Here is a 17,476-nt window from a genome sequence, read left to right on the forward strand (position 1 = left end):
TCCAAAATATTCTCCTTGACATTCATCACATGGGAACAAGATACAGTTGAAACTTTTTAAAACATTCCTTTTGGTATTTTGGTACTTCATCCTCATTGATTAGTGCTGAACTGGGATCCACAAAAATGGTGATGAGTGTATTTTCCTTGCCCTAAATTACTGATTCCATATTTGTACACGGAGAATCCAATTTCTGGATCTAGAACGGTCCTTCCTGTTTCGTAATCTGGTTATATGTTTATTATTCTGTTTAGTGGTCTCCAGCTTTCCATAGTAACTTGATACTCTACATTCAGGGTTGTTTAAAAATATATTTTCAATATATTTTAGAGATCCTATTAATTTATTTAAGTACATGTGATTATTGGGGCATAATTGATAGTATGGAAACATTCATTTCTCCTTAAGAGGAATGATAAGTAAATATGATTCAGGAAAAATATGGTTTTACATTCATTATTAAGTTGTGTGTGTTTCTTGGTATAAAGTTTAAACTTGAGTTTAGTTACCTTAATACATTATGTAAAGGATTCACGCAAACTAATAAGAGGAATTTTAAAGGTGACAACATTAGTATATATCAATAGTTTATAAATATTAATTTGTGTGTAAATGATTATTTTAATAGTAATAAATACTTTTTTATTACTTTTGCTAATAGTAACAAAGTATATTGAGGAAATCTTAAAGAAGAAAAAGAGCCACATAACTACTTCATGGTAAATTTGGTTATTAAAACACTTAAAATTTATTGCTTTAATTAACTGAATGTAGTCTTGTTTTTGTTACTATTAGCCAGCTGAGATTCTTATGGAAACAAACTCACATTGAATGAGAATGTCCCAATATCATAAAATCAGTAGTAAACCCTAGTCTCATAACAGTAAGCAATTTAATGTGTTCAGCTTAGGTGAGTTTTTTAGATCTATACTATTTTTGTATGTTTTAAAAAATGGAAAAAAGCCTGTATGCATTTAAGCCTTACTATTAGAGGTTGCTGATGAATATGTAATTAATTAATATAAAATCTATTTCTTATTTTCAAAACAAGCTAAAATTCTGTTGTGTAGGTGGGAAAGATATAAATTCTAAATAATTTTGAATGAATGACTCAGCAAATAAAAAAGGATTTGATGTGACCAATATATGCTTTCAACATACACACAAAAATTAAGTTTTTAAAATATAAATGTTGAAGACCTTAAAAACCTATTTTCAGCCACAGTGGCATACACTTACAATTTCAGAGTGTAAGAGGCAGGAGGAGCACAAATTCAAGGCCAGCCTCAGCAATTTAGAGAGGCCCTAAGCAATTTTGTAAGACACTGTCTCAAAATTTTAAAAAAATTAAATGGGCTAGGGATGTAGCTCAGTGGTAAAGCATCCCTGGGTTCAATCCCTAGTACCGACAGAACAAAACAAAACAAAAACAACAAAAATAAATCAACAAGAAAACCTATCTTCAAAATTTATAGATTTATACAGCTATTTGAAAATCTCACATTAATAATAGCTTTCTTAAGAACTATGATTTGTTCTAGAAAGTTTTCTTCATTATTTGAAATATATATTGAAGAATACTTTTCAAATATTGTAAGTAAGAAAAGAACTATAACAATGTGAAAAAGGATAATTCTTAATGAGAATATCAAAATCAGATTCATTCTTTATGAAGGAAGATGGTAGACAAGAAGATTAAGTATGAGAAGGATCTTTTTTGCCTTGGAAGTTGTGATTATAGACTCAAATATTTCTAATTGTATAACTTGGCTAAAGTGTTGAGTAGAACATCACTCAGATGTCCTTGTCCTGGGCATTGTATTTTTTTTTTTTTTAATATGAGTTTCCTTTAAAAGCTTTCAGGAATGAGCCTTTGTGTAGTAAATCAAGTCTACCTGAGTGTACATTAAAACTCCTTAATCCGTGAAAGCGATACTCTTGTTTGTTTTGTGATATTTGATTCCTTGTTAAATACTTTAAAATGGAGACTTTGGTTTGGCCATGTGGGGTAAGGGTACTTAATATCTAAAAAGATTCACTTGTCATCAATATATTTAAAGGGTCTTAAAATAGTTCTTTGGGATGAAGACATTTTGAAGAGCATTCTATTCATTACCTATCTCTAAAAAAGTAAAAGTTGGCAATTATAAAGTATCACAGGGAACATATTTCTTCTCTTTCTGTCTAGTTCAAGTATGGGAATGCACTGAAATAGAGCGAGGAGAGAATGAGGAAAAAATATATAGAGGTATATTGTCAACTAGATTTTAGGTAATTGCAATTGACCACCTCATTAGATTTTTTGGAATTCTTTCATTAGGCAAAATACATCCACTCAAAATTTTCTTCCGTAAGTATGTTATAAAGAGAAAAGGGGTGTTAGCTGAAGTTATATGTAGGATCAATAAAGGATTTTTTGTTTGTTTGTTTGTTTGTACTGGGGATTGGTGCTTGCTAGGCAAGTGCTCTAACACTAAGCTACATCCCAAGCCCAATATTCTTTTAGTTAAGATTTGTAAAAAATAAATAAATAAATAAATAAAATTAAATTAAAATAACAGTGGTAGACTGGTTGAAAGATCTTCTAGAAGTAAAAAATCTGAAGACACAATTCTTACTGTCTTGAATAATATGAGAGAAAATAATCTAACAACCAAATAATTAAGAGCACAATCTAGTATTATGATGCAAATACAACAGGCTGTTGTGAAAATGTAAGTGAAAGGATGAGGAGGGGTTCTTGTTGCTAAGAGATTTGTAACTGGGAGGAACAATTACTGGGATAGAAATATTCTAGGTGGAGAGACTAAACAGTGAAGAGTTTAAATCAGGCTTAAGTTTGGTTTTACATGAAGAAATGAAATGTCTTAGGGACTAGTGCACAGTATTTGCATTTTATTAGTTTTATTAGTAAAAAAACACTGGAGGTTTTTGAAAAAATCATATTGATCACCTCATAGAGAATGGTATTAAGAAGTACATAGGTAGAGGCTGGGGTGGTAGCTCAGTGGTAGAGTGCTTGCCTAGCAAGTGTGAGGCCCAAGTTCAATCCCTCCCTCCAAAACACAGGTAGACAAAAGAAAACTAGCTATAAGTGGTTGTAATGGAGGTGACAGGCTTTATTAAGATGGCTGTGGGAAAAGTGTATAAAGGTGAAATTTTATTTTACTAAAACAGAAGTTTTTAAATAAGCATTTTAGAATTCTTTTTATAATAAAGTTATAGTAAGTATAACTGGCATTTAATGACCAGTTGCTGTTTGCTGAGTTATTTTGAATCTGTGGTAAGGATTTAATAAACAGTAATTTATTTATTTTTATAGCATTTATCCTGTTTATTTATCCTGTTCTTTTTTCTATAGGTCAGAAACTGAACTTCAGAGAGGTAACAGTTAGCACATGTTGGAGTTCTGTCCTTAACCAGGCTACTCACTCTGGAGCCTACATCTCAAACACTCTTGTAATTGTCTTTTCAAGTGACAGTGTTTTAGCTTTTATCTGTGTCAACACAACCATCCAGATTTCAGGCTCCACAACAATATTATTCACTAGTTGTAGTCTGTCCTTAAAGCTTGTGAAGAATCAAAGTGAAGAGGGGGGTTTTCCCTTTCTTATTTGGAGCTAGAAGATCCCTAAAATAAATTTCATCAAAGGTCTCCACAAGTTCATTATTCCAAGTCATTTCTTCCTGTTTGTCTAACCTAGCCCCAATATTCTATTTTTTAGCTAATCCCACATGAGTTTTTGGTGTATAAGCCTTGTTTTCATGTGCCATTGGGAGTGGGAGGACAGGAAAGACTACTCCCTGTCATAAATATAAAAGCAGGCTTCCTAAACGTGATGATGAGTCCTTCTCTACTGCTTTTTTTCTGGCCTAATTTCAAAGAATTAATTGTAGGTCAATAAAGAATGGGATTTGGGGAGACACATATTTTATCCACACAGGAACAAAAACTACTGGAAAATATTTAATGATTCAATTTTTTATTGTAATTATGTTTCATGATTGTGAGTCAAAAAAGTCCATACCTCAGGAAAATAAATAGAGGTACGAAGATTCTTTTTAACCAGCATGCATGTTAAAATAGAGGTTATTGGGCTGGGATTGTGGCTGATTGGTAGAGCCCTCGCCTAGCATGGGCAGAACCAGGGTTTGATTCTCAGCACCACATAAAAATAAAAAGGCATTCTGTTGTGTCCATCTACAAAAATGATTCTCTCTCTCTCTCTCTCTCTCTCTCTCTCTCTCTCTCTCTCTCTCTCTCTCTTAAAAAAAATAGAAGTTATTAGCCAGCTGCAGTGGCTCATGCTCAGCAACTGGGGAGGCTGTGGCAGGAGGATCGAGAATTCAAAGCCTGCCTTAGCAAAACCAAGGCAGTAAGACCCTGTCTCTAAATAAAATACAAAATAGGGATGAGGATGTGTCAAGTCTTAAGTGCCCCTGAGTTCAATCCCTGGTACCAAAAATGAACAAAAACAATAACAAAGAAGCAAACCAAAAAACAAAACAAAACAAACAAACAAAAACAAAATACAGGCTATTCAATAAGTGTATGAAAAACTGTTCAACATCATTAAGCAATTAAGAAATGCACTTCAAAAGTACACTGAGATGTCATCTCACTCCAGTCAGAATGAGTCATCAAGTATACAAACAATAATAATTGCTAAAGAAGATGTGAAGAAAAAACCCCCACAATTTTATATTGTTGGTGGGATTGTACACATAAATCTGTATGGAAGGAATCACCATGTGACCTAGCTATACCATTCCTCAGTATTTATCCTGAAGAATTAAAGTCATCATACTACAGTGATACATGCATGTCCATGTTTATAGCACCACAATTCACAAGAATCGAACTATATAAACATGCTAGGTGTCCATCAATGAATGAACAGATAAAGAAAATATGTTATGTTACAAAATGGAGCCTTATTCAACCATCAAAAAGAATAGAATTATGTTCATGATCTTTCTTTCATTAAAACTGTTATCTCTATTCTGGAGATGAGGAGAATAATGGTTATTAAGAATACTTGGCTTGACAAGGCCACACGAATAGTATGTGGCCAAGATTGAAATAAAACCACTCTGACTCCCCAAATTCGGCTTTAACCATGGTGTTTGACATTCCGTACATCCTTACTGTCCTTCTGCACCTTCCTGATCACTGAGATAGTTTTAAAAACATCCATTTATTAAGATTCTTACTTAAGTGTTAAATGGCAGACCGCTATTTCAAAAGTTATTTTTCTTTCAAAATTCCTTCTATCATTGAGAAGTGCAGTCACTTGAAGCAGAAGCTGTTCACTAGGTTATTCCAGTACAGTTCCTGGATTGAGCATAGCAGTTTACCAACTAAAAACTAAATTCAGTTTAACAACTCTATAATGATGTTGAATGTGTAGGACAATCTTGTTAGCTATCAACTTCTGCATAGATGACTTTTTTGGTGGTGAAAAAATGACAATTTTCAATAATTCCAGACTTTTTGGCACTATGAAGACAGGTTCATTTGGTGACTATTGTCACTTGTGTAAACAGGAAAAGCTCCAGTAGCGGGTCAGTCCTTGTGCTTTCCCTCTGATCTTGTAAATGAAGACATCAGAATGTGGTTGTCTGAGAGGAAATTGATTCTTTACATTTCTTTAGTCTCATAAATATATCAGGAAGAAATAGAAAATTGAAAATGCAATATAACTTACTGCATTTTTCCTCTTTCTGTCCTACCCTTTACTCCCAAACAGAATGTCTCATATTTTAAGCAGTTTGAAATTGACCTTCTCCTGAATGATTCATCTTTTTGATAGGGTAAACATTCTCATCTGACTCACATAGACATCAATTTTTGTTTTTGATTTTGTAATGTGGTATGACATAGAGACATTAGAAAAAAAATATTAGTTTTGTTATACCTAAAATAGTATCCTCATGTTTGTCATGAGTTTTACCTCAAAAACTGTAGTCCCCTGAGTATTTGCCCATTGCTATAGTCTTCATCTTGATAGTTTGAATAATTCTTTTGCTTTCCTTTCCAAGTGGTCAGAGGAAGATTTTTAAAGATTCTGGGGAATGCAAGGGATTTTTATAACCACCAAAGTGTGAGAATTAGGGTTCCTATTTAGTCCTAATAATAACAATTCAAGCAATAATTTAATAATACTAATAATTAAATAATTAAACATTATTTAATTACATAATTTAACCACTTTAACCTAGTGGTTAAAGGAAGGGAAATTATTTCCTGTTGCATATACGAAGATTATATGAGACAGTAGTTAAGATAATCCATGAACTAGATTGCCTTAATTTGAAACTCTGCTCTGCTAGTTACTAATTGTGTGATCTTGGGTAAGTTACTTACCTCAGTTTTCTCATCTGCAAAATGAGGATTACAGTGTGGCTGACCTCATATGGTTGTTTGAGTTATCAATAAACTAACAATCCTAAAGTACTTAGAAGAATGTTTGAAACTTAGTAAAAGCTCTGTGCTCACTAAATGCATCGTTTCTAATAATTACTTTATGGTTAACTGAGAATTGGTAGTTTTGAGTTGAACTGTGATTCTGTACCTATTCAGAAATTAGTGAAGCAATAGAGACATGGGTTCAGGAATCCTAGTCTATCATTGTTTTAGTTCTTGATTAAACATTCAAGGAATATTTTTTCCAGAAAAAAAATGTTTTATTTTTATTCAGATAAAACTTATCTGATTATTATAGGAATCTGAGAATTTTTATCTGAAAGAGATTTTCAAATTCATTTAGTCCAAATCTTTCTTTTCTATAGATGTGAAATATCTGGATCAAGTTGAAAATATCCTAGGTTTTAATAAATTATCTGTTTTTTTTTTTTTTTGTTCAGTGCCAGAGTGAGGACTGGAATTCAATGTCCAAAGTAGTGCCTAGTAAATGGAGTGCTCTTTAATATCATGATCTGATTTTCTAGTTAACATCCTTAGGCAAGTTCATTCCCAGGAACCCACGTTTGCTGTTGTTCAATGCTGTCATCAGCATCGTGACCTTGGCTATCAAAGTGCACTAAACTTATTTTTGGACTAACATAAGAGTGATCCTTAAAAGTATTAGATTTGTGCCACAGAAACACTTTTTCTTTGTCTCCAGTTTTGTGATATACATAAAGCAAAAGAGAAATTTATGTCTCTAAAATATAATGTATAAAAAGTATAAGTATTCAAATGAGTGTATTGTCCTTGATAAGCACTATTCAATAGGAACTGCCTTTGACCTTGAATTCATTTGCTCCATACATATAGTGACACTTCATCCTGGACCATGGGCAACTAAAGAATTTGATGGAGAAAACAGTTCTACATGAGTCATAAACTTAGGTTCATTGTCCACAGAGACACAATGGACTGAAGACAGAATAACTTAAAAATGTTTAGACATATTTATGCCCCAAAGATCCGTAATAGATCATGTATAGTAAAGAGAATGCAGTTGTTCTGGAAAGTCATATATAATATTTATGATTGCAAAAGGATGAAATCGTTTTCTACTGTAAAATTGCAGTAGCTTTAATACATAGAATGTGATCTGTGTGCCAGACGCTGTGTAAAGTGCTTTATCAATAATCTTTATGACATTAAATCCCCCAGTAAACTCGTGTGGAAAGTATTATGATCAGGTGCTGGACATATAGTAGCACTTAATAAATAATTGTTACATGGAAGACAAAACTGAGTCAGTGAGATGTCTAGTAGGTGGAGGAAGTGATATTCTTGTGGTATCTTATCAGTTAGAACCCTGGATATTATATGGGTCAACCTCATTGTGTTGAATGTTTGGGTTGACACTGCATATTTGTGAATGAATAAACTTCAAGCACCAGAAAGTTCAGAGAATTTTTAAAACACATCTTTTTCTTTCTTTCTGATTTTTTTTTTTGGGGGGGTGGGTTACTAGGGATTGAACTCAGGGGCACTCGGCCACCTATCCACATCCCCAACCCTATTTTGTATTTTATTTAGAGACAGGGTATCATAGAGTTGCTTATCTCCTGTCCATTGCTGAGGCTGGTCCTGAATTAGAGATCCTCCTGTCTCAGCCTCCCCAACTGCTGAGATTACTGCATGAGCCACTGCATCTGGCTAAGTACATCTTCTTCTTAACAAGCATGTTAAATTATTATGCATTAAGTAAACAAAAAAGTAGAAAAATCATATTCTAAGTAAAAATTTAGAAGTGTTTGTCATGATGCTTCGAATGTGGCAGAATTCCTTCTGGTACTTGTAGTTAAGGGCACCAGAAATTAGGTTTTAATGAATATCTGTTTTTTTTGTTGTTTGTTTATTTATTTATTTATTTATTTATTTATTTATTTATTTATTTATTTGCTAGTGCATGCTGTTTTGGTTGCCATGGCTCTAGTTTGCTTGAAATCAGGTAATGTGGTACCTCCAGCTTTGTTCCTTCAGTTCAAGGTTACTTTGGGATCTTTAGAGTCTTTTGTGCTTTCATATTTATTTTGGGATTGTTTTCTCTAGTTCTGTGAAGAATTGCATTATAGTTTTGATGAAGATTGTATTGAATCTGTAAATCACTTTAAGTAGTATGGAAATATAAAAAATATTAATAATTTCAGTTTCTGAACATAGAAGTTCTTTCCATTTTTTTGTGTCATCTTTCATATATTTCATTAATGTTTTGTAATTTTCATTGTAGAGGTATTTTGCTTCCTCCATTAAGTTTATTCCTGTTTTTTTTTTTTTTTTGTTTGTTTGTTGATTTTTGGTTTTGGTAGGTATTGTGAATACTACCATAAGATCTAGCTGTTCCTAAGGAAATTAAATTAGCATACCAAAGAGAGACCTACACTTCTAACTTTATTGGGCATTGTTCACAATAGATAAGATAAACACTCAACCTACCACGCCTATCAATAGTTGAGTAGATGAAGAAAATGTGGTATATATACACAATAGAATATTATTTAGTCATAAAGCAGAACAAAATTCTGTCATTGCAATAAAATGGATTGGACTAGAGGATATTATGTCAAGCAAAATAAGCCAGACACAGAAAGACACATATTATATGCTTTCTCTCATATATGGAATATGTATTAGTGATTACTGAAGGATGGGAAGTGTGAGGGTGTGGGAGGATGGAGAGATTTTAGATACTGGATATCAACACACTTCTAAATGGAAGGAATAAGTTCTAGTGTTCTGTAGCATAGAGGACTGACTATACATTACAATAGCCTATTTTATATTTTATGAAATTCTGGAAGAGAGGAGTTTGAAGGCTCTAAACATGAAAAATTGAAAAAAGATAGGGAAATGTGAATTGCCATGATTTGAGCAGTGCAAGAAAGGTCACAATATACACTCATTAATGTGTAAAATCAATACATGTTAATAAAATAATTATTAAATAATTTGCCAATTTTGGCTATCACTAAAGCACTAGGTATTTTTGTTTTTTTTATTTTTTTATTGTTAGTTGTGCAAAACATTACAAAGCTCTTGACATATAATATTTCATACATTTGATTCAAGCAGATTATGAACTCCCATTTTTACCCATATACATATTGCAGATTCACCTAGGTATTTTGGAAATAGAAAAATGATTAAGAAATTATCAAAATCCACTTAGGTATCAAATTGTTCTGAAGAGCTTAGTCCAACAAATTGATTTGTGGGAATACTGAGAAATAAAATACTATCATATCATTCAGGACAATTAGAATCATTATTTGTATTCACTTCTTTAACAACAGAAATCCAAGTACATATTGATTAGTGTTTCCAGTACACTTTGTGTGATCTTTATTCTCTTTAAGAAAGATTATATTTTTTCAAAATAAATATAATTCTCTTCTATATGTATTATTTATAGATTTTTATTTTAAACTAAGATACTATTTTAGGACCCTTGAGAATACTGATAAACAGTTCACACACAGAGATCACTATTATGCAATATTCATTAGAGTATGTTAAATTATATGCTGAAGAAAATTCAGTATTTTCATTGTCATACCTTTGAGCAGGTAGATTTTCCAGCAGGCAACAAGACCTGTGACAAGCTACAAAAGCCTCTCATGTTTTAATTATTTATTATAGAATTCTAATCTTATGGATTTATCAGAAATAACTTTTGTCTGTTATTTTATTTTACCTTCTTTATACTACTATTCATTAAAGTTATACATAGATACTTATTTTAAGAGATTCACTATATGGTGGCATTTGAGGATTAAACTAGTTATCAACAAGAGAACCATTCTGTGCAAAAATGGTACTCTCTGTCCTGAAGTCCTAAGATAATATCCAAATGCAATCTATGCAATAAAGTAGTACAACTATGTTTATATGATTGTACACATTCATTAGAGATGCATATATAAATGTATTTGGCCTCATGAATGCTTAATTAAGACATTTTTAAAATTAATATGAATAAGCTCATCATTTAACTGAGCTAAAATGCCTTTTAAGACCAAATAAAATCAAGTAGAAAGTTTTAAAATATAATGTTAAAAATTAATATGAATAAGTTTGTCATTTAGCTGAGCTAAAATGGCCTTTATAAGACCAAATAAAACCAAGTAGAAAGTTTTAAAATATAATGTTAATTATCAACATTTATTTGATATTGCTTCAAAGTCTATATCATGAAGTTTCGTTATGAAGAAATGCTATCTTAAATTAATATATTGTTCCAGATCATCAATACAAAGCAATACCAAAAATAATCTTTAATGTCAAAATCGTGCACATGCAGAGGTTGAGCTTTATTTTGCAACAGAAATCAGGCAATACTACATAAAAAATATACCAGCATGGAGAGAAACTGTTTTTAAAAGAATGTAAAGATTCTATGGAAAACTAAAAACAAAGAGAAAATATAATCTGGAAAAGATTCTATGATGTTAATTATTTGCAACATCAAAAATATCTGTCTACACTTGAAATTGAAAGTTTTGTGGAGAAATTATGATTCAGTTCAAGACTGTTTTAAGATAAACTATGAGAATTAAATTAAAGTATTTGTATTTGCTTCAGTGTTCACATTGTACTGCAGAAAGAAGTAAAACCTAGAACTTCATGTCCTCATTTCCAGTTCCTAAAGGTGCCATTACTAGTAGTTTCTTTTCTTTATATATTTACACACAGCTTTCTCCACTTCTTCAAATGTGATTACAGATTGGATTATGACATACAAATGCAGCATATGTTTTTCTCAACATGATTCTTTATACTTGGTATCTATTCTGACTGTTTTTCCATATTAACACACATAACATTTTCAACTGTTGCTTAGAAGCTCATAGCATACATGTAGATGTGTCATGACTTAATCGGTGATCTATAAGTGAGTATTTTGTTTGTTTACACTTTTGTTGGTATTGAGGTCTGTCTGGATGGCCCTTGCATATGTACCTTTGTGTAACATTGGGAAACATGCTTATAAAACTAATTCTTACAAGAGAAATCTGGGTCAAAACTGTAAGTATTTTGACATCGACAAAACATCTTCTATAACAATCGCTCCAATTACTAGAATAGTGTGAAAATATCTCTTTTTCTAATTCTTCATGAAGAATTATAAACAATGTGGTAGATAAAAATGTTAAATTTTGATGTAATTTTCTTTTTGATGTAATTTCTTTGAGTTTATCAGCATCTTTACCTGTTTGCTAGCTATTTGTATTTCTTTATTACCTGTTTATTTTCTTGCCTGTGTCTCTATTGTGTTGGAAAATTTTTGCTATTAATTTTTAATTATTAAATATCAAAGATATTAACATTTTCTTCTCATAAGGTGAAAATATTATTTCCTGATTATCATTTGGCTTCTAACTTTATTAGCACAATTTGTCATTGTATAGAATTGAAGAAGAAATTGCAATAAATTTGGAATTTCTTGTATTTTATATTCTTTGAAAAACTTTACACCCAAGATAATTAAAAATTAATGATATTTTAATTTCACTATACATGTATAGTGAATATGCATATATTATACATATATATATATATATATATATATAATCACAGTATGAAGGTAAAGAAAATAGACTGAATAGTCTTTTTGGATGAGAACTGAGTGGAATCTAAGTTGAATGTAGTTTAAAATGATTTTCAAAATATGATCTACCATTTTAATTTTAAATATTCTCACTGTTTTATTTCTTGATCAATTAAAAGCTTTAATTTTACCTAATGACTGATACAGTTATCAATATGCCCAGCTTATGGAATTATTTTTATTTTACTTTGAGGAGGAATTTGGGAACTCATAGTATTTCACAATCTAAATTTTAATCTTAAGGGATCATCAATTTTGCTACCTTCATTAAGATGAGAAGAAAGTCAAGTTATAGACGTCATAGTAAACATGTGTCTTTCTTTTAATCACTGATTCCCTGTGTAAATAATTTATGTAGCATCTTCTTTGTTTATAAATTAATTTTATTGTACTATTTCAAATTACAATTATATACTAGTTAACTAATATCTCTATCCACAAAAATAATACTTCTATTTAAAACATGAAGCTTCAAATCTAAGTAATTGGTTACTGTTGATAACGAGTGTGGATGGAAAGGATGTGTTATTGTGAATATCACCCAGGAACAACGTTAGGCCCTTCAGAGCTAACAATCATCAATACAAGCTTTAGTAAAATTCTTTAAGAACTGAGATGAAATAGAGTGAGTTCAGTGGAGTTTTAATTAGAGATAAGCCAATCTTAATTTAGTTCTTCAGGAAAGTTATCTGTAAGCTCTCCTCTCTACTCCTCTAACCCATATAGACATATGGATCATGATTTGTGTGTAGAGTTAGTATCTAAAAGCTGCCTGGCTCCAGGCCCAGCCTTTCAGCCAGTGCTTCCCAGGGTAATGACTATTAGAACTTATAATTTATTTGGCTCTTGTCTTCCTGTTGCTCCTGGCTGGAATTCCCAATTCAAATTCAAGAGTGGTGACACATGAACTTTGGAAGATTTGTAGGTTTGGATGAAACTCCAGTGAGATCAGATCCATATCCACAGTTGATTTTAATTTGTATAGAAATATATAGACAATCTCACTTAGAGATCAGGAAAAAAGTTATTAACAATTAATTTGTAAATAAATTCAATTTTTTATTGTTGGACAGTGGACAAAATATTACTACATTGAAACTGATAAATTTGAAGACGATTTCTATTTCAGAACCCTGCTAATAGTTCGTTGCTATAATAAAATATATACTGACCTATTTTAATAATTTATATCTCATATCTACAAGTGACAGTTTCACAAAATACTTCCTAAATTTAGCTGAAATTACTACAGAGAGAACAAACTTGGAAGTTTCATTTATCTGTCTGACAATTAACAATCAATATGCGCAAGTTATATTTTCTAAGGCTTTGGAACAGGAGATTGTTGTCATATACATCACTGTTTGTTGGCTTTTAAATTGTAACATCTTGCTCCCTGTGAGTAATCTAGAAATGGAGGCCCCACAATGGCCTTGTAAATGAATTCATCTGAGATTTTTTGAGTGATGGACAAAACAATGAGTCTAGGCAAGACCGAAATCCCCACTTGGTTTATTATATGGCTCCTATTGTACACAACCTGTAGCCTACACTTGAGATCTTATAAGGTGATCTAAACACTAACCAGACGTTCTAGCTCTTTTTAATATGCTCTGAGAGAATATGTTTCAAGGAAATTTGCTACTTGGAGAAAAGCCATTTTTCCCCATTTGCACTGCTTGGGTCTATGCTTGCTCATGGTAGTGATTCCAAAGCCAGGAGCACATGCCATTACAGCCATACCATTTCTGTTAATCACGCTGGAGGCCAAATTAAAATGTCCTGGGCAAAGACATGTTCCTTCTGATTTGAAAAACATGTGCCAGTTTAGTTTTGGCCTGGAAGGGTTTTATAAATGAAGTATTGATTAGCTTGGGTAAACACAATATTGTGAAAGTTATAGAGTGTTGTGCTTTCTTAACCATGAGACCTAGCATGGCTACTGAGTGCATCAGGGAGTTTCATGGTTTTCCTATGAGGATGATTCAATAGCATTGATGATTAGAATAAAATGAATGACCTTTTCAGAATGATTTCTTATGGTTAATGTTTTCCAAATATTATGCTATATGACAGTCTGTAAGTTTAAAATGACTTTTTAAAAAATTTATATCAGTAGTCAAAAGGAAGTGATTTTGTTTCACTTAACCAAAGCCACTTAAGTATTGATCTGAGCAGTATTGATTAAGTATTGATTCATGTAGGTCAGAAATTAAAAATCTTGGTCCCTGTCACATTCAATAAATTAAAAGATGTTTACTCTTATTGTGTTTCATTTGTGTACGATGAATTGAAATGCATTTTGCTGTCAGTACAAATAACTAGAACAAATAAAAAAATAATAAATTAATTTTTTTTACAGAAATATTTACTCTTTCTATTCTGAAACCTTGAGGGCTCTAACAGTGTCACACTGGAGAAACCTTAAAAATTTAGAGCAAATTGTATATAATCTTAGGATATATTCAAACTTTTAATGACACTATGATGCTCGGTTCAAAACAGAATTGAGCAACACCTCATCTGTCTATTCTGGTTGAATTGTAAGTGGTATAATGCAAACACTGTTAAAAACGGGCCTTACCCTCTTTACTTCCATTCCTCCACCCACCTTGGTGCCCCGCTTCTACTCTACTGATCTTTCTTTTATTTTCACTGATATCCCCCTTTTTTATTCCTTTGTTTTATGTAGTATCTGCATACAGGAAAAAACATTTGACCCTTGCTTTTCTGAGTCTGGCTTGTTTTGATTAGCATGATGTTCTATAGTTTTATCCACTGATCACTAAATAACAGAATTTAGTTCTTTTTTTCTAACTGAGTATAACTCCGTTGTGTAAAGGGGAAGGACTGGGAAATGAAGTTGATGAAATTATGCTATGTACATGTTTGAATATATCACAGTGGACTATAATTTTGTATATAATATAACAATTTAAAAAATAAACAGAAGATAAACCAACACAATAGAGGAAGGGGACCAGGGGAAGAAGTGGGGAAGGCTGAAATGGAGAAAAATCTTTTCTATGCAGTTATGAATATGTCAAAACGAACCCCACCATTATGTATAACTGTATTGCACATAAAATTTTTAAAAATAGGATTTATGTTCTGAAGTATAAAAAAAAGTAGCTAGGCACAGTGATGTACACTGTAATCTCAGTGGCTCAGGAGACTGAGACAGGAAGATTGTGAGTTCAAAGCCAACCTCAGCAATGGCAAGGTGCTAAGCAGCTCCGTGAGACCCTGTCTCCAAACAAAATACAAAATAGGACTGGGGATGTAGTTAAGTGGTTGAGTGCCCCTGAGTTCAATCCCTGGTATCCCTCTACCCCCTAAAATAAGTTGCTTAAGGAATAATTTACCACTCCCTTCATTACCCACCAGGGCAAAGGAACTCTACAGACATCAGTGATAACCATAAACTTGAGAAACTGTAAGGATAATTAACTTAATACCATCTTTTCACCACTACTCATCTACACCACTACCACCATCACTGAGGTTAAGACTTCAAATGCCTTTTATAAGAGAAATTTGCAACCCACACACTCACTTCAAATTGATACTGCTTATTCTTTTAACCAATATTTTCTTCTAGGAATACTTGACAAGGTTCATTTTCCTCATTCTGTTCTACCATTCTGAGATGACTGCATTTTTATCATCACCATAAAAATGTCTGTTCATGACATACACCATTGGTCTTTGGGTTCCAATTTCTCTCATTCATACTTTGTTCATTGAAGATGTATGAAGATGACATTGACATTTGATTGAAAACTTTAAAAAATTTGTTTAAGTTAGACACAATATCCTTATTTTGCTTATTTATTTTTACGTGGTGATGCTAAGGATCAAACCCAGTGCCTCATATGTGCAAGGCAAGAGCTCTACCACCGAGCTACAACCCCAGCCCTTTGATTTAAAACTTCTAAATTTTAAATTCTATTACTAATATGTGTGTCTATAATATGCTTATGAATGAAATATCCAAAAAGCTTCTGAAATTTTTTTGGACTGATGACCCTTATATTCATTTTAGCATTACTTTCTTACCTTGATCTTATCTGGATCTTGTAATTTTCAAGTAATGTTCCCCTTCTTGAATCTTAAACACTCTCACTTCTATTATTGTGCTCGCTCTCGCTCTCTCTCTCTCTCTCTCTCTCTCTCTCTCTCTCTCTCTTCCCTCTGCCTAAATTCACAATGAATTTTTTCTTTATTTTTTCTAACTTTAAGGTATTGCTTTCTTCTTTGACAGCACAATTATAACAAACCTAAACAAATACCATATAAAGCATATGGATTGTCAAAATACTTAATACAAATCCATTAAATTTATCACAAAGAATGACCATTGGACACAACCAAGGGTCAGAAGGATTTCATTTGAAACAAAAATATTCATAACATATATTAGTTGCAAGAGACTCATAAATGAAAGACATAAAACAATCTTTAAAGTTGTATTGAGAAAGAATACCAACCTTATATTACCTAAGCTGGTCAAACCTCACTATATTTCTATTTTTTCTTTTTATTTGTGTGTGTGTTTAGCCATTTAATTTACCCAACTAACTTTAGCCCATTCAGCTCAGACCATTATTACTAAGGCTGTATCCCAAATCCCTAAGAGTGAGGTCATACAGTCAAAGAATACAAGACATGCTAGAAAGGTTAGGAAGTAGAATTCTGATTATCTTTTTCTGTTAATGAGAATTTCAGTCCTCAAGTCCTAGATATTGTTTCCTAACCCACTCATATTAGATCCAATAGCCTTGTTCTCTGCCATTGTTTACTAACCAATTATTAATGTAAGTTATTCCAATTATCTTTATTTTTCCTGTTCCCTCTCTTGAGCTCTATTGCTATCAGATAAAAGGTTACAATAGCCAACTCCACAATGCAACAGACTTATGTATCTATCACAAATGAGTTTTCAAAATGACATGAAACTACCAATTCTAGTTATTTTATCCCAGAAAACTATGAATAGCTAGGAAATTTTCTGATTTTCTCCCTATTATTAAAATCCCTGACCTGCAAATTTATTTCATTTTTATATTTGAAAGACAATATTTTTCTTTCTCATTCACGATTTTGTACATTTGTGCTCTATCTCTTCATTATGAATTAAGATAGCTAGAGTTGTTGCTTGCTTTCTAGAAAAATAAATTAATTCTAGTTTTGTGTCTCTAAATTTATTCATATTTACTTTTGCTGTAATTTCTACTGCTTCCCAGATGTCTTTCTACAACATTTTCATCCCTTTATTTAATAATACAATCACTTGAAGTCATAAATTTCCTTCCATGATAACTATGGCAGAATTGCTTATATTTTTATATGCCTTGACTTCATCATTAGTGTTTTCTAAATATGTTAACCTTTAATATTTGTTTCTT

Source organism: Urocitellus parryii, chromosome 1 (assembly GCF_045843805.1).
Source record: "Urocitellus parryii isolate mUroPar1 chromosome 1, mUroPar1.hap1, whole genome shotgun sequence".
Taxonomy (NCBI): domain Eukaryota; kingdom Metazoa; phylum Chordata; class Mammalia; order Rodentia; family Sciuridae; genus Urocitellus; species Urocitellus parryii.